Raw genomic sequence first — 25,133 nt, forward strand, 5'->3', positions numbered from 1 at the left:
ATAGTACAGACAAGCGGGGAAGCTGGAGGTAGAGGGCAGGAGTGAGCGGGGAATGGCGTCCCTAGAGAGGGCAAGAACGAGATGCATGTCAGGAGAAGTGTAGTATTATCATACAGAGGAGGAATGGTGGAAAAAAAGGCAGAGGAGGTCGAAGAGAAATACGGAGGAAGAGGATGAGCATCAGTTGGGTAAAAATGGCGGAAAAAAGGGAGATGGTTTGTTAAAGAAGAATGTAAGCATAGTGAGCAGTACGCCGGATCGAGATCTGGAGGAGAAATGGAAGTGAAAGAGGGCGACTTATCGGAGTTTGCAGGTGTGGTGAAGTCCACAGTCACAGATGAGTCTGTGACGATAGGAGGGACATTTTTGGAGAAAGTGGACCCCTGCCTTTTGGCTGATCCATTTGTGGTTTCAGGGTGGGTGAAAAAGGAGCTGGGTGCTCCGCCATCAGTGAAGGTAACCCAAAGTGTTCTTGTGATAATTATTTGTGTTTCTCTTGGTCAGAGGGAGCAGGTGCTTTGCGCCAAACAAATTGGGACAAGATGTGACTTGTTTTGCCCTCAAGAAAAGGGCTCCATTGAAAAGAGGGATTACTGGGCTAGTGGTAATTGTGAAAGTGGACCAACTGAAGGGAAAGATTACCTGTGTTTGTGATGCTCGTTGTTTGGTTTCGACGCAGACAGGGTGGCGTGAGTGGTGAAACAGAAGAGTCATTGTCTGTTCTTTTGAATTTTTATGTTGAGTCCAAAGTGACGTTAGGAAATTTCAGTTATCCCATGCGAGCTTATGTGTCGAGTACATTACGTTGTCACAGGTGTCAAGCTTATAGGCATGTGGCAACAGTGTGTAGGAGGGAGGTTCCTAGGTGTGAGAAGTGTGCAGAAGGGCATAAGCCAAAGGAATGTGTAGCATTGGGGAAAGAAGTGGTATTTGTTATCTGTAGGGGTGCCCTTGTGGTTGGGGATCAGTCATGTCCAGTGTGAGAGAGGCAGGTTGACGTTACCAGGGTTAGAGTAGAGAGTGTCGTATGCTGAAAAAAAAGAAAGTTGAGGAAGACGGGTCAAGGAGAAGGAATCCTGAGAGGATTTGTGTGAGTAGTAGATATGTATCAGGACAGAGGGATAGGCCAACGAGTGATATATGCTTCAGAAAGATTGGCTTCTTAAACATTTACAGCAATAGTTATCAACTGTACTGCAAGGATGGAACTTAAGTCACAGAAATTAGATGTTGTGGCTGCAGCTGCAGCGAAGTATTTGGCTGTACACGATTTGACGTGAGAAGAGTTACAGGATGTGTTTAGTGGTGGTGTCCTGTCCTTTCAGGCTGTTGGCCTGAGGTAGGTTTAAATATTGGAGTAGGGTGGTGGGTTTTTTCATGAGTGTTGGGTTAAATGGTAGGATATTTGTTGATTTATTTTGCTTTTCTCAAGCAAAGTATAAGGGAGTTATACTCCAGTCTACTCGGTGGCGGTAATGCTACGTTTATTGGATGCCAACCACTGCTAAACCTCAACAAATGGGATGAATGAATTATCTTGGCAAAGGAGAAGTGATCACTAACAAGGATGTGAACAGAATTTGCAAGAAATAAGATTTGTATGCATTTGAAAAATGCTGGGATATTTTATTTCAGTTCATGAAACATGGGACCACCAACACTTTACATGTTGTGTTTATATTTTTGTTCATTATACAGTACCAGTCAAAGTTTGGACAAACCTTCTCATTACAGGGTTTTTATTTATTTGTACTATTTTCTACATTTTTGAATAATAGTGAAGATGTCAAACTATGAAATAACCCATATGGAATCATGTAGTAACCAAAAAAAGTGGTAAACAAATCAAAATATACTTTTTCTTTAAAGTAGCCACCCTTTGCCTTGATGCCAGCTCTGAACATTTACATTACATTTAAGTCATTTAGCAGACGCTCTTATCCAGAGCGACTTACACTATTGGCATTCTCTCAACCAGCTCATGAGGTAGTCACCTGAAATTTTCAATGAACAAGTATGCCTTTTCATGGGAGTTACTTTGTGGAATTTCGTTCCTTATTAATGTGTTTGAGCCAATCAGTTGTGTTGTGACAAGTTAGGGGTGGTATACATATTTGGTAAAAGACCAAGTCCATATTATATGGAACGGTCTGCCTACCCATGTCAGAGACGCAAACTCGGTCTCAACCTTTAAGTCTTTACTGAAGACTCATCTCTTCAGTGGGTCATATGATTGAGTGTAGTCTGGCCCAGGAGTGGGAAGGTGAACGGAAAGGCTCTGGAGCAACGAACCGTCCTTGCTGTCTCTGCCTGGCCGGTTCCCCTCTTTCCACTGGGATTCTCTGCCTCTAACCCTATTACAGGGGCTGAGTCACTGGCTTACTGGGGCTCTCTCATGCCATCCCTGGAAGGGGTGCGTCACCTGAGTGGGTTGATTCACTGATGTGGTCATCCTGTCTGGGTTGGCGCCCCCCCTTGGGTTGTGCCATGGCGGAGAACTTTGTGGGCTATACTCAGCCTTGTCTCAGGATGGTAAGTTGGTGGTTGAAGATATCCCTCTAGTGGTGTGGGGGCTGTGCTTTGGTAAAGTGGGTAGGGTTATATCCTTCCTGTTTGGCCCTGTCCGGAGGTGTCCTCGGATGGGGCCACTGTGTCTCCTGACCCCTCCTGTCTCAGCTTCCAGTATTTATGCTGCAGTAGTTTATGTGTCGGGGGGCTAGGGTCAGTTTGTTATATCTGGAGTACTTCTCCTGTCCTATTCGGTGTCCTGTGTGAATCTAAGTGTGCGTTCTCTAATTCTCTCCTTCTCCTTCTTTCTTTCTCTCTCTCGGAGGACCTGAGCCCTAGGATCATGCCCCAGGACTACCTGACATGATGACTCCTTGCTGTCCCCAGTCCACCTGGCTGTGCTGCTGCTCCAGTTTAAACTGTTCTGCCTTATTATTATTCGACCATGCTGGTCATTTATGAACATTTGAACATCTTGGCCATGTTCTGTTATAATCTCCACCCGGCACAGCCAGTAGAGGACTGGCCACCCCACATATGCTCTCTCTAATTCTCTCTTTCTTTCTCTCTCTCGGAGGACCTGAGCCCTAGGACCATGCCCCAGCACTACCTGACATGATGACTCCTTGCTGTCCCCAGTCCACCTGACCGTGCTGCTGCTCCAGTTTCAACTGTTCTGCCTTATTATTATTCGACCATGCTGGCCATGTTCTGTTATAATCTCCACCCGGCACAGCCAGAAGAGGACTGGCCACCCCACATAGCCTGGTTCCTCTCTAGGTTTCTTCCTAGGTTTTGGCCTTTCTAGGGAGTTTTTCCTAGCCACCGTGCTTCTACACCTGCATTGCTTGCTGTTTGGGGTTTTAGGCTGGGTTTCTGTACAGCACTTTGAGATATCAGCTGATGTACGAAGGGCTATATAAATACATTTGATTTGATCTGATTATAGCAAGAACAGCTCAAATAAGCAAAGATAAAATACATTCCATCATTACTTTAAGACATGAAGTTCAGTCAATCTGGAAAATGTCAAGAACTTTAAGTGCAGTCGCAAAAACCATCAAGCGCTATGATGAAACTGGCTCTCATAAGGACCACCACAGGAAAGGAAGAGATACCTATGCTGCAGAGGATAAGTTCATTAGAGTTAACTGCACCTGGTGACACTTTGATTTATTTAGATTTCAAGGCACACTTAACCAGCATGGCTAACATAGCATTCTGCTGCGAAACACCATCCCATCTGGTTTGCGCTTATTGGTACTATCATATGTTTTTCAACAGGACAATGAATCAAAACACACCTCCAGGCTGTGTTAGGGCAATTTGACCAAGGAGAGTGATGGAGTGCTGCCTCAGATGACCTGGCCTCCACTATCACCCGACCTCAACCCAATTGAGATGGTTTTGGATGAGTTGGACCGCAGAGCGAAGGAAAAGCAGTCAACAAGTTCTCAGTGCCGTTGAATTTGGTGCATGGGACAAATAACATTTGATTTGATTAGATGACATGAGACACATTTCACAGAACTTCCGAAAGTAACAAATGTTAGTACCGAACTGTTTAAAAAAAAAAATTGTATCGAAAAAGAACAGAAGTTTCGGGTATACCATGCAACGCTCAACTAACATGGCCACCTAAATGTTTTCATTGGCACCCTACAGTAGCAACCAATATAACATGTGTGTAACACTGCCAAGTCAAAGGGTCACAAATGCAAGTGTTTGGGTCACAGTCTCGAACCCTATGCATAGCTCAACACTCGTCTGTTCCCTCGCTCTCCATCTCCTCTCTCTCCTCCCTCATGCCCTCCAATGGGACAACCTGTGCCGCATCAGCTGTACTATGTATGTGTGTGTGTGTGCTGCGTAATATGAATGTTCTCTCCGTTCCAACAGGCAGGTTTATAAAGCAAAGCACATTCATATTTCACAACCAGCGATTAGCGTTTGGCTTAAAACACCAACTTCAAATGCGCCCTTCGCTACAACCCTCCTCTTTTTTCCTGAGTCAACCTCGGATAAACTTAGTGTGTGTCCCAAATGGTGCCCTAATTGCCCTATGGACCCTGGTCAAAAGTAGTGCACTATATAAGGAATAGAGTGCCATTGGGGAGATGCTCACTATTGTTCTGTCCCAGCCACACTGCTGATGGTGACCTTGTGTTTAAAGTCCTCTCCCTCTCTCTCTACTTTTGAAGGCCCATCAGTATCTGTCAAATATTACAGAGTTTGGTACTTTAAAGTCCTCCTACGTATAGACAGAGGATCGCTCGATAGTCCCTCACAGTGTGATGTTCATTGTGGTCACGTGGGTCGTACTGGGATATGGATTTAAAAATCCCTCATTCTGCTGTTGCCTTGTTTTCTCATTAGCTGGGAATTTAGTTGGAAATCTCTGATAGAACATAGTTGGACGGGAGCTAAAATCCAGTTATTCAAAAAAAATAATGTTTAACTATGTGTGTCGGTATTGCTTAAAATCTGGCTTGGCGGCACTGCTTTCATTGGGGAAAGATTGTGTCCGTACCTCCCGCTTCCCCAGGCAAATCGATGGCAGGCAATGCCTGGCTGAAACAAGGCTGTGACCGAGAGACTTGTGTGTCTGTGGGTGTGTGTGTTTGAATAATGAAGCGAAAGTCACATATGATCAATCATTTCAAATTAAAAAAGAATTCAGTGAAGATTATGCCCAGATTATCGTGGGATAATTTAAACAACACCTGCAAAAACCTTGCATCACCAGGGGCCTGGTGATTGGACAACCCCAAGCGCAGCAATATTAACCACCGCTAGTTAGCCAGAAGGGTGGGCACCGCTGCACGTTGTACGGCGGAAGGCCAGGTTAATCCTACAAAATGGACACTCGCTCAGACAACAAAGAGCATGTAACTGGAAGATTAAACACGGAAGAATGGGTTAATCTCCTTAAAGAGATTGGAGCCACTTAATGTTCAAAAGCCCTGGGTAAAGAGATGTTGGGTGTGTGTTCAGTGTGTTTTTCCAGTGTGTGCACGTTACTCTGTGTGTGTGTTTGTGGTTGTGTATGTGTGTTCTCCTGCATATGTGTGTGTGTGTTTGATGTGTCTGTTTTTTGGGGCAGCAGACCCTGCTTATTGAGATTCCGTTTTATTTATGAGTTTCCTTCAGAAGCTGCAAACTCTGTTTAACACCATGGTAATGAGTGTTCCTCTTTTCTTCCCTCACTCCCTCTCGCTCTTCTTCTCTTTCATCATCCCAGTTTCCATTGTGCAGAGTGATTCGTTTCAACATAGATTACACAGTTCACTTTATTGAAGAGATGACACCAGAGGTCAGTAAAGCCCCTCATCTCTTGTATGTATGTCTGTCTTTCTGTCTGTGTGTGTGTGTGTGTGTGTTTAATGTTCTCCAAACGGTCGCGTATCGCTCTCTGTGATCCCATCCAAGGCCCATGTAACCTATAGTGCATTCGGAAAGTATTCCGAACCCTTGACTTTGTCCACATTTTGTTAAATTACAGACTTATTCTAAAATTGATTACATCTTTTTTTTTCTTTGTTGATCGGCACACATTACCCCCTAATGTCAATGATGGACTAGGAACAGTGTGTTAACTGCCTTGTTCAGGGGCAGAACCACAGATGTTTACTTTGCCAGCTCTGGGATTCGATCTAGCAACCTTTCAGTTACTGTTACTGTTACAATACATAGGTATTTAGAGAAAAAAAAACTGAAATATCACATTTACATTCAGACCCTTTACTCAGTACTTTTTTTGAAACACTTTTCCTTACCCCCTAGGCACTAGATCTGAGAGGGATGGGAAGGTGTTTTCAGTGTTTTTTCTCCATGCAGGTCCAGTGTGGGACAATCACAGTGGGACAATCTCCTGGATGTCAGAAGTTCCACTTCATGCCTAGCTTTGTCCACTTCTTACCTGGTGAGTCACTGTCCTTCCTGTCTCGATCTGTCCTTTACTTAGAGCACTGTCTCTCTCTGCTGGAGAATGTTGGAACCTGCTACTCTGTTTGAGTGGTATGTGCTTTATCTATGTGAGACACTATGCACACATGTGTTATTGTCGTAATGCATTTCTAAGATTGAGAGTCATCGCTGTAGATTTTCTGTGTGTGTCAGTCCATGTGAACACTTGTAAATTGAGGTCAAGCAATTTTGCATTAGTGTTTATTAACCTGATTGTGTATTTGAACCTGTTCATATTCTCTGTCTATCTCTCTGATCATTTGTGTGCCTTGTCTCGTCTGTCCGTCTCTTTGTGTCTGTGTCTGTCAGTCTTGTTTCTCTTGTGTGAATGTGTTTGTCTTTCTCTTTGCATGCTGTCTATGTCTCTCTCTCTCTCAGACTCTGTGTGTCTAGACGAAGGTTAGGGGGTGCTGGTCCATGAACCAGCTGTTGCTCTACGTCCTGTCTATCTTCCCATCTCACTATCTCTGTGTATCCTCTCTGTCAGATGGTGGTAAGGAGGTGTTGTCCATGCAACAGGTGCTCCTCTACGTCCTGCAGAGCTCCAAGCATCCGGTCCATGAGGAGGAGATAGCTGACATGCTGCGGTGGTAGGAACTGGAGCAGCAGAAGTATGCAGAAGAGTGCAAGGGCATGATCATCACCAACCCTGGCATGGTAAGGACTAGAGATGGGCACGGTTAACGAACGTTAGTATTAAATTACTTGAGTGAGTGTTCATTTCTGGAGAATTCTTTCTTACCCACAAGTATAAACCATGACATTTGAACTACTTAATGTAATAAAGCAAACTATTGAATGTTGTTGTTATAACCGTGCATTATATATATATATATACAGTGCCTTGCGAAAGTATTCGGCCCCCTTGAACTTTGCAACCTTTTGCCACATTTCAGGCTTCAAACATAAAGATATAAAACTGTATCTTTTTGTGAAGAATCAACAACAAGTGGGACACAATCATGAAGTGGAACGACATTTATTGGATATTTCAAACTTTTTTAACAAATCAAAAACTGAAAAATTGGGCCTGCAAAATTATTCATCCCCCTTAAGTTAATACTTTGTAGCGCCACCTTTTGCTGCGATTACAGCTGTAAGTCGCTTGGGGTATGTCTCTATCAGTTTTGCACATCGAGACACTGAAATGTTTTCCCATTCCTCCTTGCAAAACAGCTCGAGCTCAGTGAGGTTGGATGGAGAGCATTTGTGAACAGCAGTTTTCAGTTCTTTCCACAGATTCTCGATTGGATTCAGGTCTGGACTTTGACTTGGCCATTCTAACACCTGGATATGTTTATTTTTGAACCATTCCATTGTAGATATTGCTTTATGTTTTGGATCATTGTCTTGTTGGAAGACAAATCTCCGTCCCAGTCTCAGGTCTTTTGCAGACTCCATCAGGTTTTCTTCCAGAATGGTCCTGTATTTGGCTCCATCCATCTTCCCATCAATTTTAACCATCTTCCCTGTCCCTGCTGAAGAAAAGCAGGCCCAAACCATGATGCTGCCACCACCATGTTTGACAGTGGGGATGGTGTGTCCAGGGTGATGCGCTGTGTTGCTTTTACGCCAAACATAACGTTTTGCATTGTTGCCAAAAAGTTCAATTTTGGTTTCATCTGACCAGAGCACCTTCTTCCACATGTTTGGTGTGTCTCCCAGGTGGCTTGTGGCAAACTTTAAACGACACTTTTTATGGATATCTTTAAGAAATGGCTTTCTTCTTGCCACTCTTCCATAAAGGCCAGATTTGTGCAATATACGACTGATTGTTGTCCTATGGACAGAGTCTCCCACCTCAGCTGTAGATCTCTGCAGTTCATCCAGAGTGATCATGGGCCTCTTGGCTGCATCTCTGATCAGTCTTCTCCTTGTATGAGCTGAAAGTTTAGAGGGACGGCCAGGTCTTGGTAGATTTGCAGTGGTCTGATACTCCTTCCATTTCAATATTATCGCTTGCACAGTGCTCCTTGGGATGTTTAAAGCTTGGGAAATCTTTTTGTATCCAAATCCGGCTTTAAACTTCTTCACAACAGTATCTCGGACCTGCCTGGTGTGTTCCTTGTTCTTCATGATGCTCTCTGCGCTTTTAACGGACCTCTGAGACTATCACAGTGCAGGTGCATTTATACAGAGACTTGATTACACACAGGTGGATTGTATTTATCATCATTAGTCATTTAGGTCAACATTGGATCATATTATACATGTTGAACACCAACCACGCTGCATTTTGGTCCTCCTCTCCTTCAACGGAAGAAAACCGTTACACAATGTATCAAATACTTGCTCTCCCCACTGTGTGTATATATATATATATCCGGATATCCCTAAAAATTGTTATGAGATTATTTGAAGATTAAAATAGAAAATCAAATGCCCATCCATATTAAGGAAAAGGCTGTTAATCAAATAGCTCCCTATTCCGTATTTAGTGCACTACTTTTGACCAGGTCCAATAGGGTGCATGTGTGTGTGATTGACAGAATGCTAGATTGGAAGGCTGTGCACTTTTGAGTGGAAATGTCCTTGAATTCAGATGCTCTTTTTGTAACAAAATAACATGTCACTGTACTGAGACGATCTGTGGTCGTATCAAGCGTCTCAGAGTAGGAGTTCTGATCTAGGATCAGGTCGTCACCCCCCTGTCCACCCGTCCATGTAAACGTATACATTTTGAGCTAAAAGTCAAAACTGCTCTTAAATCAGCACTTCTACTATGAGACACTTGATACATATGGGCCCTGGGTCCGTATTCACAAAGCGTCACAGAATGGTAGTGCTGATCTATAATCAGTTTTGCCTTTTAGATAATAATTAATATGATCTAATATTGTGCTATTGTGTGTGTTTTTTTCTGCCCCCTCCTATGACCGAAGAGAGCTTCTGAATATCAGGACAGTGATTACTCACCTCGTACTGGACAAAGATTTTATCTTTAATTAACGAGTCAGACGCAAAGGATTTATTTCAGACACCCGGCAATGCCCAAATCCCGGTCATTCACATGAAGAAGAGACAGAGAAATCGGGGATGTAGGTCGGTGTAACTTGTAAGGATCAGACGGCGAGTGAGTAATCTGCCTTTACCATCAGTCCTATTAGCCAACGTGCAATCGTTGGATAATAAAATGGATGAGCTCAGATCAAGACTATCTTACCAACGGGATAGAGTAGATCATGATAAGCTGTAGACCACACTATTTAACGAGAGTTTTCATCTACACTACCATTCAAAAGTTTGGGGTCACTTCGAAATGTCCTTGTTATTGAAAGAAAAGCTATTTTTTTGTCAATTAAAATAACATCAAATTGATCAGAAATACGGTGTATACATTGTTAATGTTGTAAATGACTATTGTAGGTGGAAACAGCAGATTTCTTTTATGGAATATCTACGAAGGCGTACAGAGTCCCATTATCAGCAACTATCACTCCTGTGTTCTAATGGCACGTTGTGTTAGCAAATCCAAGTTTATAATTTTAAAAGGCTAATTGATCATTAGAAAACCCTTTTTTAATGAAGCTGCCAGTTGAGGACTTGTGAGGCATCTGTTTCTCAAACTAGACACTCTATTGTCCTTGTCCTCTTGCTCAGTTCTGCACCGGGGCCTCCCACTTCTCCTTCTATTCTGGTTAGAACCAGTTTGTGCTGTTCTGTGAAGGGAGTAGTACCCAGTGTTGTACGAGATCTTCAGTTTCTTGGCAATTTGTCGCATGGGATAGCCTACATTTCTCAGAACAAGAATAGACTGACCAGTTTCAGAAGAAAGTTCTTTGTTTCTGGCCCTTTTGACCCTGTAATCGAACCAACAAATGCTGATGCTCATTGTTTAACCTCTTAAGTCGACCCTCTACTTTTTTGAACATTCTGTTAAAAATCGCGCAACATTTCAGCGCCCTGCTACTCATGCCAGGAATATAGTATATGCATTTGCTTAGTCTGTGTGGATAGAAAACACTCAGACGTTTAAAAAACTGGTTAAATCACTGCTGTGGCTTTACCAGAACGGCATTTACATCGAAAAGCACAGGAAAAACTGATCACTGAAAATGGGAAAATATATCCATGCGCTACTTGAACCCATTGATAAACGTGAACCACAATTAATTGACTGAGGTTGCAGTACCTACAGCTTCCACACGGTGTCTAGAGTCTTGTCATTTCCCTTCGAGTTTTTTCTTGGTCAAACACATGCAGGACACCGTATCTAATCCGGTCTAGGACCGGATATTTTCGTTGAGTTTCTAGCCGGACATTTTTCCAGACGGACAGCTAATGATCTTTACATCGCCTCCTGATGAATTTTATCGCTTATTAACGTTTACTAATACCTAAAGTTGCATTACAAACGTATTTCGAAGTGTTTTGTGAAAGTTTATCGTCGACTTTTTGAATTTTAAAAAATGACGTTACGTTTTGAAACAATGTTTTTTTCGTTTATCACACAGTCTACATATAACGATATCTAGGCTTTATATGGACCGATTAAATCGAAATAAAGACCCAAATAGTGTTTATGGGACATCTAGGAGTGCCAACAAAGAAGATGGTGAAAGGTAATGAATGTTTTCTATTTTATTGTGCGGTTTGTGTAACGCCGAAATGCTAATTATTTTGTTTACGTCCCCTGTGGGTCTTTTGGGGTGTTGCATGCTATCAGATAATAGCTTCTCATGCTTTCGCCGAAAAGCATTTTAAAAATCTGACTTGTTGCCTGGATTCACAACGAGTGTAGCTTTAATTCGATACCCTGCATGTGTATTTTAATGAACTTTTGAGTTTTAACTAATACTATTAGCATTTAGCGTAGCGCATTTGCATTTCCAGAGCTCTAGTTGGGACGCAAGCGTCCCGAGTAGAAGCAACAGGTTAATATCTTTTACTTATACGTTCCATTGGAAGAGCATGGCCTTTCAAAGAATATGTATTTCCGGCTGGTTTTTCTTTGGATTTTGTCCTATCTATTGTGTTATAGTCTCCTACATTATTTTAACATTTCTACAAATGTCAGAGTGTTTTCTTTCTAGTGGTACCAATTATATGCGCATCCTGGCTTCAGGGCCTGAGTAACAGGCAGTTTACTTTGGGCACGTCAGTCAGGCGGAAATGGAGAAAAATAGACCCTATCCCGAAGAAGAATTACTTGTTATTTTTCTTAATTAAAAAAAATATATACAGTGGGGCAAAATTGTGCAACTTCTCCCACTTAAAAAGATGAGAGAGGCTTGTAATTTTGATCATAGGTGCACTTCAACTATGACAGACAAAATGAGAAAATACATCCAGAAAATCATATTGTAGGATTTTTAATGATTTTATTTGCAAATGATGGTGGAAAATAAGTATTTGGTCAATAACAAAAGTTTATCTCAATACTTTGTTATATACCATTTGTTAGCAATGGCAGAGGTGAAACATTTTCTGTAAGTCTTCACGAGGTTTTCACACACTTTTGCTGGTATTTTGGCCCATTCCTCCATGCAGATCTCTTCTAGAGCAGTGATGTTTTGGGGCGGTTGCTGGGCAACACGGACTTTCAACTCCCTCCAAAGATTTTCTATGGGGTTGAGATCTGGAGACTGGCTAGGCCACTCCAGGACCTTGAAATGCTTCTTACGAAGCCACTCCTTCGTTGCCCGGGCGGTGTGTTTGGGATCATTGTCATGCTGAAAGACCCAGCCACGTTTCATCTTCAATGCCCTTGCTGATGGAAGGAGGTTTTCACTCAAAATCTCACGATACATGGCCCCATTCATTCTTTCCTTTACACGGATCAGTCGTCCTGGTCCTTTTGCAGAAAAACAGCCCCAAAGCATGATGCTTCCACCCCATGCTTCACAGTAGGTATGGTGTTCTTTGGATGCAACTCCGCATTCTTTGTACTCCAAACACGACAAATTGAGTTTTTACCAGTTCTATTTTGGTTTCATCTGACCATATGACATTCTCCCAATATTCTTCTGGATCATCCAAATGCTCTCTAGCAAACTTCAGACGGGCCTGGACATGTACTGGCTTATGCAGGGGGACACGTCTGGCACTGCAGGATTTGAGTCCCTGGCGGCATAGTGTGTTACTGATGGTAGGCTTTGTTGCTTTGGTCCCAGCTCTCTGCAGGTCATTCACTAGGTCCCCCCGTGTGGTTCTGGGATTTTTGCTCACCGTTCTTGTGATCATTTTGACCCCACGGGGTGAGATCTTGCGTGGAGCCCCAGATCAAGTGTGATTATCAGTGGTCTTGTATGTCTTTCATTTCCTAATAATTTCTCCCACAGTTGATTTCTTCAAACCAAGCTGCTTACCTATTGCAGATTCAGTCTTCCCAGGCTGGTGCAGGTCTACAATTTTGTTTTTGGTGTCCAGCTCTTTGGTCTTGGCCATAGTGGAGTTTGGAGTGTGACTGTTTGAAGTTGTGGACATGTATCTTTTATACTGATAACAAGTTCAAACAGGTGCTATTAATACAGGTAATGAGTGGAGGACAGAGGTGCCTCTTAAAGAAGAAGTTACAGTGAGAGCCATAAATCTTGCTTGTTTGTAGGTGACCAAATACTTATTTTCCACCATAATTTGCAAATAAATTCATAAAAAATCCTACAATGTGATTTTCTGAAATTTCTTTTCTCATTTTGTCTGTCATAGTTGAAGTGTACCTATGATGAAAATTACAGGCCTCTCTCATCTTTTTAAGTGGGAGAACTTGCACAATTGGTGGCTGACTAAATACTTTTTTGCCCCACTGTATATTTATTTATTTTTTACCTCAGTTTTTTTTAGTAAATACTTTCTTAACACTTATTTTCTTAAAACTGCATTGTTGGTTAATTAAGGGCTTGTCATACAGTGTCATTCCACTGTATGGTCTACACGTGTTGTTTTTGCCACATGTGACAAGTACAGTTTGAGTTGATATGGGCCCTGGTATCATAGTGTTTGTGTTGTTGTTTCAGAAGCCCAGCTCGGTGCATATCGACCAGCTGAAAAGAGAGCAGTTCAACCCAGAGGTCAACACCTTCCCCACCATTGTCCACTTTGGGATCTGGCCCATCCAGCTCAGCTCCCCCGGGGACCCGCAGTAAGATCCTCACTATACCCCTCAAACCCCAACCGCCCCCCACCACCCAGGAACTATACTTCCCCTGTCCCGCTCCCCACAACCCCCGGCCCAGCTCAGTTACACTGGGGATCCGCAGTAAGACCCCAACCACTAACCACCCAGGATCTAGATTTATACTGCCCCCAGCCTCTCATCCCTGGCCACAAACACTACTGCATAGTCCCCTTCCTCAGACACACTCCTTCCGCTCCCCTCTCCCCTGTGCCCCACGCTACTTATTTAAGGAATCTCTCACAGGACGGGTTGATGGTGGCACTCTTCTGTGTTTGTTGAGAGAGAGAGAGAGAGAGAGAGAGAGAGAGAGAGAGAGAGAGGGAGGGGCGTATGTCGTAGAGAGACAGGGAGGTAGAGAAAGAGTGGTGTGACATTTTCACATGCGTCGTCATGGGTCCTAGGGTTCCACTGGGTAATCTCGCTGTGGGAACGACACTGTCTGTCTCTTGAAAAGTAAAGACACGCAGATACACACACACAGACAGTGTGGAGGTGAAGGAGAGGGAATACTGTACTGTGCCTGTGCATAATTACCAAAAGTATATTACATTTTCCTCTTCCATCGTCTCCAAGGTGTAGAGAGAAGCAACAACAAACAAAACAAAGCGCCAATCAAAAGTGAAACTCTTCAACTAGTTTATGTTTGTTCACTGTGTCTGTTATTATAATCTGTTTATCTGTATCCTTGTCACATACTACAAGGAGATCCCAAATGTCATTTTATTCCTTTTATAGTGAACTACTTTTGACCAGAGTCCTGATAAAAAGTAGTGCACTACGAAGGGAATAGCGTGCCACTTGGGACACATCCTTAGAAGCCAATGACGAGGGATTGAAGGCTTTATAGCCGGTAAACAGGAGATCTCGTTATTATGAAACCCCATCATTAGTGTGTTTGTGCTCAGACCTTTGTCCTTTGAGTAAATGCAGATTTTTGTCTGTCGGAATATTAGGGATGTCCGTCTGCGTCCGCATGTTTCCCCGCGGTTATGGATGCACATACACCACACACTCCCCTAGGCTATGTCAAATCTCTCTGATCCACAGACGACACATTTGTTGACGAACGTGGACATGATTAACAGGAGGTCGCAAATGTGGAAATGAAATAAGATGGAAAGCACCGGAACATTCCTGCGACATAATGAGGGAAGTGAGGGCAGAGCTGTCTTTAATTGCATTGATGGCAATGCCACTGAGAGGGGAGCGAGGAAGGAGAGAGAGAGGACACAGACAACGCTACTTACGTTAAGGTACACCTTCCTGTTCCCTTACTTTAGAAATGAATGTTTAGGGTTGTTCTAACCCCAGTACCTGGAGGGCCACAGGGAGAGGGAGTGAAATTTAAAAAAGAGAGGGGGAGCGAGACGAGGGAGAAGCGGATGGTGGTAAATTAGCATTTACTGGAGAGCGACGGCAGTCAGAGAGCATATGTTAATGAGCGTGTGGCAGACACACACACACACACACCAGCCTGTCATACCGTGAGAGCACAGAGCGGATCTTCTGAAATGTCAAGTGAGCAGGTTGGGGAGGGAGGCCTCTCAGGCTGCAGCTTTAACCTGCTCTCCTCTCCTCCGCAGCCTCCACCTGCGCCCGTTAGGCGCACACCGTTAGGCCAGCGGTGAGCCGATAATCACAGCGGTAAAGCCGTCTCAGTCTCTCTCCACACAGATCACTAATGAAGTCGCCCTATTAAACAGCCTTAATTCTAATTCCTCTCATCGCCACCATTCCTCTCTCTCTACCGCGGGTTGCTCTCTTGCTTTCTCTCTTTCTACACCACAGGTTTAATTTCCCTCTCTCTCTCTCTCTCTCTCTCTCTCTCTCTCTCTCTCTCTCTCTCTCTCTCTCTCTCTCTCTCTCTCTCTCTCTCTCTCTCGAGCCGGGCCGCATGCCAGTCATATAATTGAATAACTTGGCCACTAAAGGAGGAAAAGCTTTAATGGAGCGGCGCGGTCAGAGCCCTCAGTCTATTATTACTAGAGTCTGGCAGTCCGAGGGGGTTTTCAATGGTACATCACTGTGTAACCTTCCCCAAATCGATGTCCTTTTCATTTTTTTTTTTAATCATATAAATTGTAATTGGGGCATTTGGAGAGATGTCCCTTCTCTTGTCACACACACATGTGTGTGTTATAACTGCAGCGTTGAGTGAAGAAGTGTTACAAACACTGCTCATAAAATATTTTGTGTTTACTTCCTGGTTGTTGAAGGCGACCTCTCTGGTCGAAAACAAGAGGAAACCAGGCCCCCCACACACACAGACAGCAGACAAATGTACTATTAAATTATGTTGTTTAATAATGGTGAAATATTAACGTGTTGGTCTGAGAGACGTCTTTCTCTCTCTCTCTCTCTCTCTATCTCTCTCCATCTCTCAAAGCTGTGGAAACCCTATGTGAAACAACCCCACCTGCTGGCTAACAGTCCCAAGGTCAAGCAGATAGTCAAACAGAAGCTAACACAGAGGCAGGTGGGTATCACACACACTACAGCACAGTACATCTCACTGCCCAGCTGACCTCATAAGAATTAAGTATGACACATGCCAGCTTCATACAATTGTAATGTCCTAGGAGCATAGGGCTGAAACATGTAGCAGTGTAATTACTAGAACCATCTAACACTACATTGTAGCCTTGGGCTGCAGAGCTGAGGTCCTGATCCATTCACTGCCCGTAGCTTGTTTTCACCCTTGCATATCCTTCTTAGGCTACTGCTATTAGTCTTTCCTCACAGCCACTCTATCTCTGGAGCGCCAATTTACTCCTTATTAAAGATCAAATCCACATTAGGGGAAACAGCGCCACTGTTGGCTCCACAGCGACTTCGTTTTTTTTGTTGTTGAAGAATGCGGAGAAGGGTAGAATTCTAGCTAGACTAGCTTTATACCCTTAGAGCACTTTGAGCCCCTATAGTGCTTGTTTATCCTTCTAGCTCTGGTTGCTCTTGCTGCCTTTGTTGGTCCCACATGTAGTTATTGTCTGCAATACCTGCTGTTGAGGATTTTGTAGCTCCAGGTCAGTCAGTGGTCTTAAATCGGTTTGTATAGTATGTTTTCTCTCCCCAATTTCGATCTTGTCTCATAGCTGCAACTCCCCAACGGGCTCGGGAGACGAAGGTCAAGTCGTGTGTCCTCCGAAACATAACCCGCCAAACCGTGTTTCTTAACACCCATCTGTTTAACCCGAAAGTCAGCTGCACTAATGTGTCGGAGGAAACACTGTTCAACTGACAACCGAAGTCAGCCTGCAGGCGCCCGGCCCACCACAAGGAGTCGCTAGAGTGCAATGAGCCAAGTAAAGGCCCCCCTGCCAAGCCCGCCCCTAACCCGGATGATGCTGGGCCAATTGTGCACTGCCCTATAGCACTGCCGATCACAGCTGGTTGTGATACAGCCTCTAGCACTGCGTTGCAGTGCCTTAGACCGCTGCGCCACTCGGGAGGTGTGTGTATAGTATTTTATTAGGATCCCCACACAAAACATAAAACATGACGTAAAATGTATAGACAACTTCATCAAAAGGACAGAACTACATACATTTAAAATAAGTATGCACGCTTTTATATGTGTACGCCTTCAAAATCATTTGATTAAAAGATGCTGCTGAAAGAGAAATGTGAAAATGGAAATTCAATAACAATGAGGTGCATTGCAAATAGGCTGACACGTCTCACCTTTTGTTAGTTACCACACGCTATGGGCTTCATTAGGTAAAATCCATATTCATGAATATGAAATAACCAGGCCTTGAATCTTGAGCCTTGTTACAGTTTATCGCCCTTAATCTGTGATAGGTTTGCATTTCTGAACTTCAAATGTTATTAATCATTAGTTGTAATAGAGACATGAAGGGTGCCATTGCCAAGGGGCTACACCAGAAGTTAATGGTTATCTTGGAATGTACTGTGTAGTGAAAACAATCACGTGGCAGGCATTGATATGGGGAGAGAGCCACGGATTAGTGATGAAGGGGGTCGAGGTCAGGTCAGGTCACATTAAGGGAGAAGGAAAGATTTATCACTTAGTTTCCTGCCTAGGAATAAAGATAGAATGTTTAGCGAGAAGGAGGTACCCAAAATGGGGTACCTATACACCCCTATTACAAACATGTTTTTGTCAATTCAGCATTTCGATCCTTTGGGAAGTGTCGATAGGTTCTAATTACAAGAGTAAGAACTCAAACACGGGTTAGCTAAGATATAGTGTAACGTGTTACAGTCTACCAACCATGAAGGGTTATCTGAGGTATTGTGCTAGGCTTTGGACCTGCTCATAAAATGAACAAGGTCCCGTTAATCAGAGTTGTTTCGGCAGGTAGCCTAGTGGTTTGAGTGTTGGGCCAGTAAGGTTGCTTGATCGAATCCCTGAGCTGGCAAAGTGAAAAACTGTTGTTCTGCCAATGAACAAGGCAGTTAATCCAATTATTATTATTTTTTACCATTTTTATTTCACCTTTATTTAACCAGGTAGGCCAGTTGAGAACAAGTTCTCATTTACGACTGCGACCTGGCCAAGATAAAGCAAAGCAGGTCGACACAAACAACAACAGAGTTACACATGGAATAAACAAACGTACAGTCAATAACACAATAGAAGAAAAGTCAATATACAGTTCCCCGGTAGGCCGGGGAATAAGAATTTGTAAATAAGAATTTGTTTTTAAAGGCGTCCCGCTAGCAGGACAACTTCCGGTGAAACTTGAGGGCGCGTAATTCAAATAAATAATCATAAAATTATGGATATTAAACATTTATGCACATACAAGTGTCTTATATCGGTTGAAAGCTTAAATTATTGTTAATCTAACTGCACTGTCTGCTTTACAGTAGTTATTACAGTAAAAGCATGGCATGCGATCGTTTGAGGACTGCGCCCCAAATCAAAATATTTTTCCACCGGCACAGGTTTCATAAATTCACATATAACGATTAAATATTCACTTACTTTTCGAAAATATTCCTCTGATTTGTTATCCAAAGCGTCCCGGCTTATAACATGTAGTGTCGTTTTGTTAGATAAAATCCTTCTTTATATCCCAAAAAGTCTGTAGTTGGCTTCATCGATTTGAGTAATCCACTCGTTGAACATGCAGAGAAAGGAATCCGATCTACCACTATACTTTGGTTCAACAAGTCAAACTACGTTTCTATTTACTCCTCAGATAACATAAAATGTAATCAAACTAAAATATTTCTTATGGAAAGAAGTATGTTCAATAGGAAACCGATTTTAGCAGGTGAATCTTGTCTTCATGGTACGCGGAATAACTAATTTCCAAGACTGTGTCCCTGTACTAAAACTGATATTTCTTATTTGTTTTGGAAGTTACAAGCCTGAAACCTTGAACAGACTGCTGACACCCTGTGGAAGCCATAGGAATTACATCCTGGGAGCTATAATTGAGTATGCCCTTATACTTGCCATTGCAAGAGGATGGTCTCTTAGGTGCAGGTTTATTCCTCTTTTGATATTTTCCTACATTATTTTAACGTTTCCACAAACTTCAAAGTGTTTGTTTTCCAATGTTACCAATTAAATGCATATCCTGGCTTCAGGGTCTGAGCAACTGGGAATGTCATTCAGGCGGAAATTGAGAGAAAAGGGGCCTAGCCCAAGCCGTTTTGTCACAACTTTGGAAGTATGCTTGGGGTCATTGTCAATGGAAGACCCATTTGCGACCAACCTTTAACTTCCTGACTGATGTCTTGAGATATTGCTTCAATATATCCACATAATTTTCCTCCCTCATGAAGCCATCTATTTTGAGAAGTGCATATGTCCCTCCTGTTGCAAAGCACCCCCACAACATGATGCTACCACCCCGTGCTTCACCGTTGGGATGGTGTTCTTCGGCTTGGAAGTCTCCCCCTTTTTCCTCCAAACATAATGATGATCATTATAGCCAAACAGTTCTATTTTCGTTTCATCAGACGAGAGGACATTATTCCAAAAAGTACCATCTTTGTTCTCACGTGCAGTGGCTTCTTCCTTGCCTTTCAGGTTATATCGATATAGGACCAGTTTTACTCTGGATATAGATATGTCTGTACCGGTTTCCTCCAGCATCTTCACAAGGTCCTTTGCTGTTGTTCTGGGATTGATCTGCACTTTTCACACCAAAGTACATTAATCTCTAGGAGACAGAACACAACTCTTACCTGAGCGGTATGACGGATGCGTGGTCCCATGCTGTTTATACTTGCGTACTATTGTTTGTACAGATGAATGTGGTACCTTCAGGCATTTGGAAATTGCTCCCAAGGATGTACCAGGCTTGTGGAGGTCTACCATTTTTTTGCCCATGATGTCATGCAAAGAGGCACTGAGTTTGAAGGTAGGCCTTGAAATACATCCACAGGTACACCTCCAATTGACTCAAATTATGTCAATTAGCCTATCAGAAGATTCTAAAGCCATGACATCATTTTCTGGAATTTTCCATGATATTTAAAGGCAGAGTCAACTTAGTGTATGTCAAATTCTGACCCACTTGAATTGCGATACAGTGAATTATATGTGAAATAATCTGTCTGTAAACAATTGCTGAAAAAATTACTTGTGTCATGCACAAAGTAGATGTCCTAACCGACTTGCCAAAACTATAGTTTGTTAACAAGGAATTTGTGGAGTGGTTGAAAAACGATCTACAGTATGTTTATGTAAACTTCCAACTTCAACTGTATATGGTGGGGTCAATTAATGTTGGATTTGAGCCAGGGGCTTGGAACGTTACTAAGAAATGAAAAGGCAATCACATGGTTGCGGTCAGTGATAAGGGTGGATAGCTGCGGATTAGTGAGGAATGGGAGCAGAGGTCATTGCATCCTGCATAGCAACAAAGATGTCATGTTAAGAGAAGAGGAGGAGACTCCACCTGAACTGAATGTCTGCATGCAGTTGTTGGTGTTGCTACATACGTTCCTACATTTTCGTGTGTGTGTTGGTATCGCTACATGTGTGTGTGTGTGTTGACAGGCGGTGGTGTCTGAAGCGCATCAAAGTGGCCAGCCAGGGGCCGTGGATCCTCCATCTGGGGTGGAACACACTGCAGTCTCTCTAGAGGCAAAGATACCATCTGGGCATCTCTCTGGGGTGAGAGCCCCTACACTGGAACCTCCACTCCTCACTTACCCTACAGTAGCTATGTCCAAAATGGCACCTGGTTAAGAGTAGTGCACTAAGTAGAAAATAGAGTGCCATTTGGGAATGCACACATTAAACGGCCATACTGGCAGTGACAGAACTAGAGCACCAACCATCAACCTCAACTAACACTAACAAGCCCTTCTTTCTCTGATGAGATGAAAGGCCTCTCTCTGTAATTTAAAGGCACATTTTATACTCGGTTCAGCAGAAAACAACAAATGAACGTTTACCGGACCTATGGATGAACAAGTGACACAAACGACGTGCAAACACACAAACACATGCTCACACACGTACACAATAACACACACTCCTAATGATGTTCCCAGGGGGTTGTGGATAATAAGAGTGTTGCTGAATTGTTATAGCTGTGTGAAGACTCGCTGACATGGCTAGCCCTTGGAGCTGTGATGGCTTGGTGTGTGTTGAACTAATTGCTCTGTGGGTTGACAGTGGGAATATATCAGTAATCATTAGCGACGCTGCCTGAGCTCCTAGCCTGTGCTACCTGGGAAACGGGCTAATTGACTGAGCTCAGGGCACACAAACACACAGATTATCACAAAATGTAAGACAAGTTGCTGAGGTGGAAACCATTATAAGTTGAAACTTTAGAGGGAAGAAACTCCGCACAATTCAAGGTTTCTACCTTCACATCTGTGGCAGAGTTGAACACATTAGAGGGACCTTATATGAAACTCCCATCTGATTCTGGTTAATTTTATATGAGCAGGAGAGTAACTTAAAAAAAAAAAAATGAACCAAACAAGTCAGATAAGCTCTTAAGAATCGGACCCATTTTTCAATTTTCGCCTAAAATGACATACCCAAATCAAACTGCCTGTAGCTCAGGACATGAAGCAAGGATATGAATATTCTTGATACCATTTGAAAGGTATCACTGTGGTGTTTGTGGAAATGTGAACGTAATGTAGGAGAAAATAACACTTTAGATCTGGGAAAAGATAATACAAAGCAAAAAACATGCTTTAAAAAAAATCTTTGAAATGCAAGAGAAAGGCCACAATGTATTATTGCAGTAAAGACGCAATTTAGATGTTGGCCAGTAGATGGCAGCAGTGTATGTGCAAAGTTTTAGACTGATCCGATTTAACCATTGCATTACTGTTCAAAATGTTGTATCAACTCTCCCCAAATGTGCCTAATTGGTTTATTGATACATTTTCGAGTACATAACTATACACTCTCCTCAATCAGTTGTGTTTTGACAAGACCTTTGAAAGTTTCTTCAAGTGCAGTCACAAAAACCATCAAGTGCTATGATGAAACTGGCTCTCATGAGGACCGCCACAGGAAAGGAAGACCCAGAGTTGCCTCTGCTGCAAAGGATAAGTTCATTAGAGTTAACTGAACCTCAGGTTGCAGCCCAAGTAAATGCTTCACAGAGTTCAAGAAACAGACACATCTCAACATCCACTGTTCAGAGGAGACTGCGTGAATCAGGTCTTCATGGTCAAATTTCTGAAAAGAAACCTCAACTATATGACGCCAGTAAGAAGAAGAGACTTACTTTGGCCAAAAAACACGAGCAATGGACATTAGACTGGTGGAAATCTGTTCTTTGGTCTGATGAGTCCAAATTTGAGATTTTTGGTTCCAACCTCTGTCTTTGTGAAAAGCAGAGTAGGTGAACAGATGATTTCCGCAGGTGTGGTTCCCATCGTGAAGCATGGAGGTGTGATGGTGTGGGGGTGCTTTGCTGTTGACACCGTCAGTGATTTATTTAGAATTCTAGGCACACTTAACCAGTATGGCTACCACAGCATTCGGCAGCGAGACGCCGTCCCATCTGGTTTGGACTTAGTGGAACTCAGTAGTTTTTCAACAGGACAATGACCCAACACACCTCCAGGCTGTGTAAGCGCTATTTGACCAAGATGGAGCATGATGGAGTGCTGCATCAGATTACCTGGCCTCCACAATCACCTGACCTCAACCCAATTGAGATGGTTTGGGATAAGTTGGACCGCAGAGTGAAGGAAAAGCAGCCAACAAGTGCTCAGCATATGTGGGGAATCCTTCAAGACTGTTGTAAAAGCATTCCAGGTGAAGCTGGTTGAGAGAATGGCAAGAGTGTGCAAAGCTGTCAAGGCAAAGGTGGCTACTTTGAAGAATCTCACATATAAAATATATTTTGATTTGTTTAACACTTTATTTTGCTTACTACATGATTCCAATGTAGAAAATAGTAAAAATAAAGGAAAACCCTTGAATGAGTAGGTGTGTCCAAACATTTGACTGATACTGTATATATACTGTATTCGGTTGTACACAGAGGGCCGCTGGCGTGTCTGTGTGCGCGCCTTTGTGTGTGTGTGACCATGTTCCCTTTGATGCGCAGGAGTAGGATGGCATTATTATTTATTCATTTCTTTGTTGTTCTTATTTTCTCGCTGCCGACTGAAAATCATGCCATTCCATTTCAGACTGCATCATGGGTAATTTAGTCACTGTAGCAGAGATACCCTAGACACATGTCGCCAGTCGTAATTCTGATTTGTAGACGCTGTCTTTCTCAGCCCAGACCAAGGCTATGTCCCAAATGGCACCATATGAGCCCTATTTTCGACGTAGTGCACAACTTTTGTCCAATATATAGGGTCATTTGGTCCGCACCTGTCTCTGGTGCTAACCAGACCTCATCTCTCTGGTGTTGTTACCAGTTGTCTTCTCTCCTGTAGGGCTGACAATGTGTACACTTTAGCCCTGTAACGAGAGATTTCTGGGTTTCTACACACCCAAGTGTTTGTGTGTGTGTGTGTGTGCGCATGTCTGTGTGTGTATGTGCTCTATGTTTCTGTGTGTGTGTGTGTGTGTGTGGGGGTGTGTGTGTGTCGGAGCCAGCGTTAGCTGCAGGTCCTAATGAACAGCCTGATGCCTCTGGGCACGCTGCCTGAGATTGGAGTCCAGGCTCCGACACACACACACACAAATACACACACACATACACCCACAGCCGCCATGCTGCCCAATTCCAATGCCTCAATTAGCCAGGTCTAGTGGAGCTGTCTACTGCTTTCACTGTTATTGTGTCTGTCATGAGACGCAGGGGGTCGGAGCATTACCTGGAGAGAGGGGAGGAAGGAAATGGGCTGTGTGTGTGTGTGTGTGTGTGTGTGTGTGTGTGTGTGGTCATTCTGTATGCACCTGTTTGTGCGTGTCTCTGTCTATGCATGTGTCTCTCTCTCGGTTCCTGTATCTGTAACTTTGTGGTGTAAAGATGGTTGGCTGTCCCCTGTAGCAGCAGCTCTAACCCAGTAGATCAATAATGTATGTGTGTTTGTCAGGAACCTCTGCAGAAGATTTGACAGAAGAACACCATGTGCCGGGAGGTGACCGTTGAGCTCACTAGCCATGGAAGAGTGGCATCCACTTCTGGAAGACTGGCATCCGCTCTGACGACTATCTGGTGGGCAGGAGAGACGCTACGCTGCCACACTGCACCCAGCCTTACACACTTAGGCAGAGACGCAGAAAATATATGCACAAGCACACACGCTCATGCAGCAAACAGATGCAAGCACATGCACACAGACACAGAGACACAGAAGTATTCACACTCGCACACGCACACTGTACGCACACACACTGTACCCACGCTCACACAGACACACACATACACACACAGATGTACACTACCAGCAGTTTTTTTCTGCCATCACACCATAACATCACCCACGCATAGCAAAGACACACACATGGATTGCAGTTTGTTGTCAGGTCTGATATGTGGCCGGTAGCTAGAGGCTTCCATTGATGACATCCCAGCCCAATCATTCTCACAAACACACTCTTACCCACACACCCACACACTCTTACCCACACACACACACACACACACACACACACACACACACACACACACACACACACACACACACACACACAGACACACACACACCTGTTTCCTACTGAGGACTCAGTGAGTAAATTGGTCTGGGAGTGGACCCATGCGGATGTTGTCTGAGCCACTAAGCCAGTCAGGCAGGCAGTAAGGCTGTAGCCTAGTCTGATGAGTTGAGACACGGTCTTGCTTTGTTAATTGGCTAGTTAACAAGGCCTTGGAGTAGTGTGGTCATGCCCTGTGGATGGGTGCAGGCCAGCAGGGTGCACACTGTGGGCGGCAGGTGGGCAGGCGAAGGCCAGGGGTGGGCTAACAGATTGGGCTGCGTGGGTTAGCGGTTAGTGCAGAGAGAGAGAGGACATAACAGAGAGAGAGATGGAGCAGAGAAAGGGAAAGAGAGGGAAACGCAGATCATTTAACTGACCTGTAGGAACCCTGGGCCCCCTGCAAGGCCCCCGGTAACACTAATTAGAACTTGCAGCTCAGCCTGCTCTTTGTGGTGGCGCGGGGTTAATGGATGTTCC

General features: G+C 43.6%; 1 pseudogene; it reads left to right on the forward strand.

The window, feature by feature from the left end:
• The first annotated feature begins 276 nt into the window (after nucleotides 1-276).
• The window catches only part of LOC115131068 (ribonuclease 3-like), a 166,132-nt pseudogene continuing 141,275 nt past the window's right edge, over nucleotides 277-25,133 (forward strand).

Source organism: Oncorhynchus nerka, linkage group LG6 (assembly GCF_034236695.1).
Source record: "Oncorhynchus nerka isolate Pitt River linkage group LG6, Oner_Uvic_2.0, whole genome shotgun sequence".
NCBI classification, from domain to species: Eukaryota; Metazoa; Chordata; class Actinopteri; order Salmoniformes; family Salmonidae; genus Oncorhynchus; species Oncorhynchus nerka.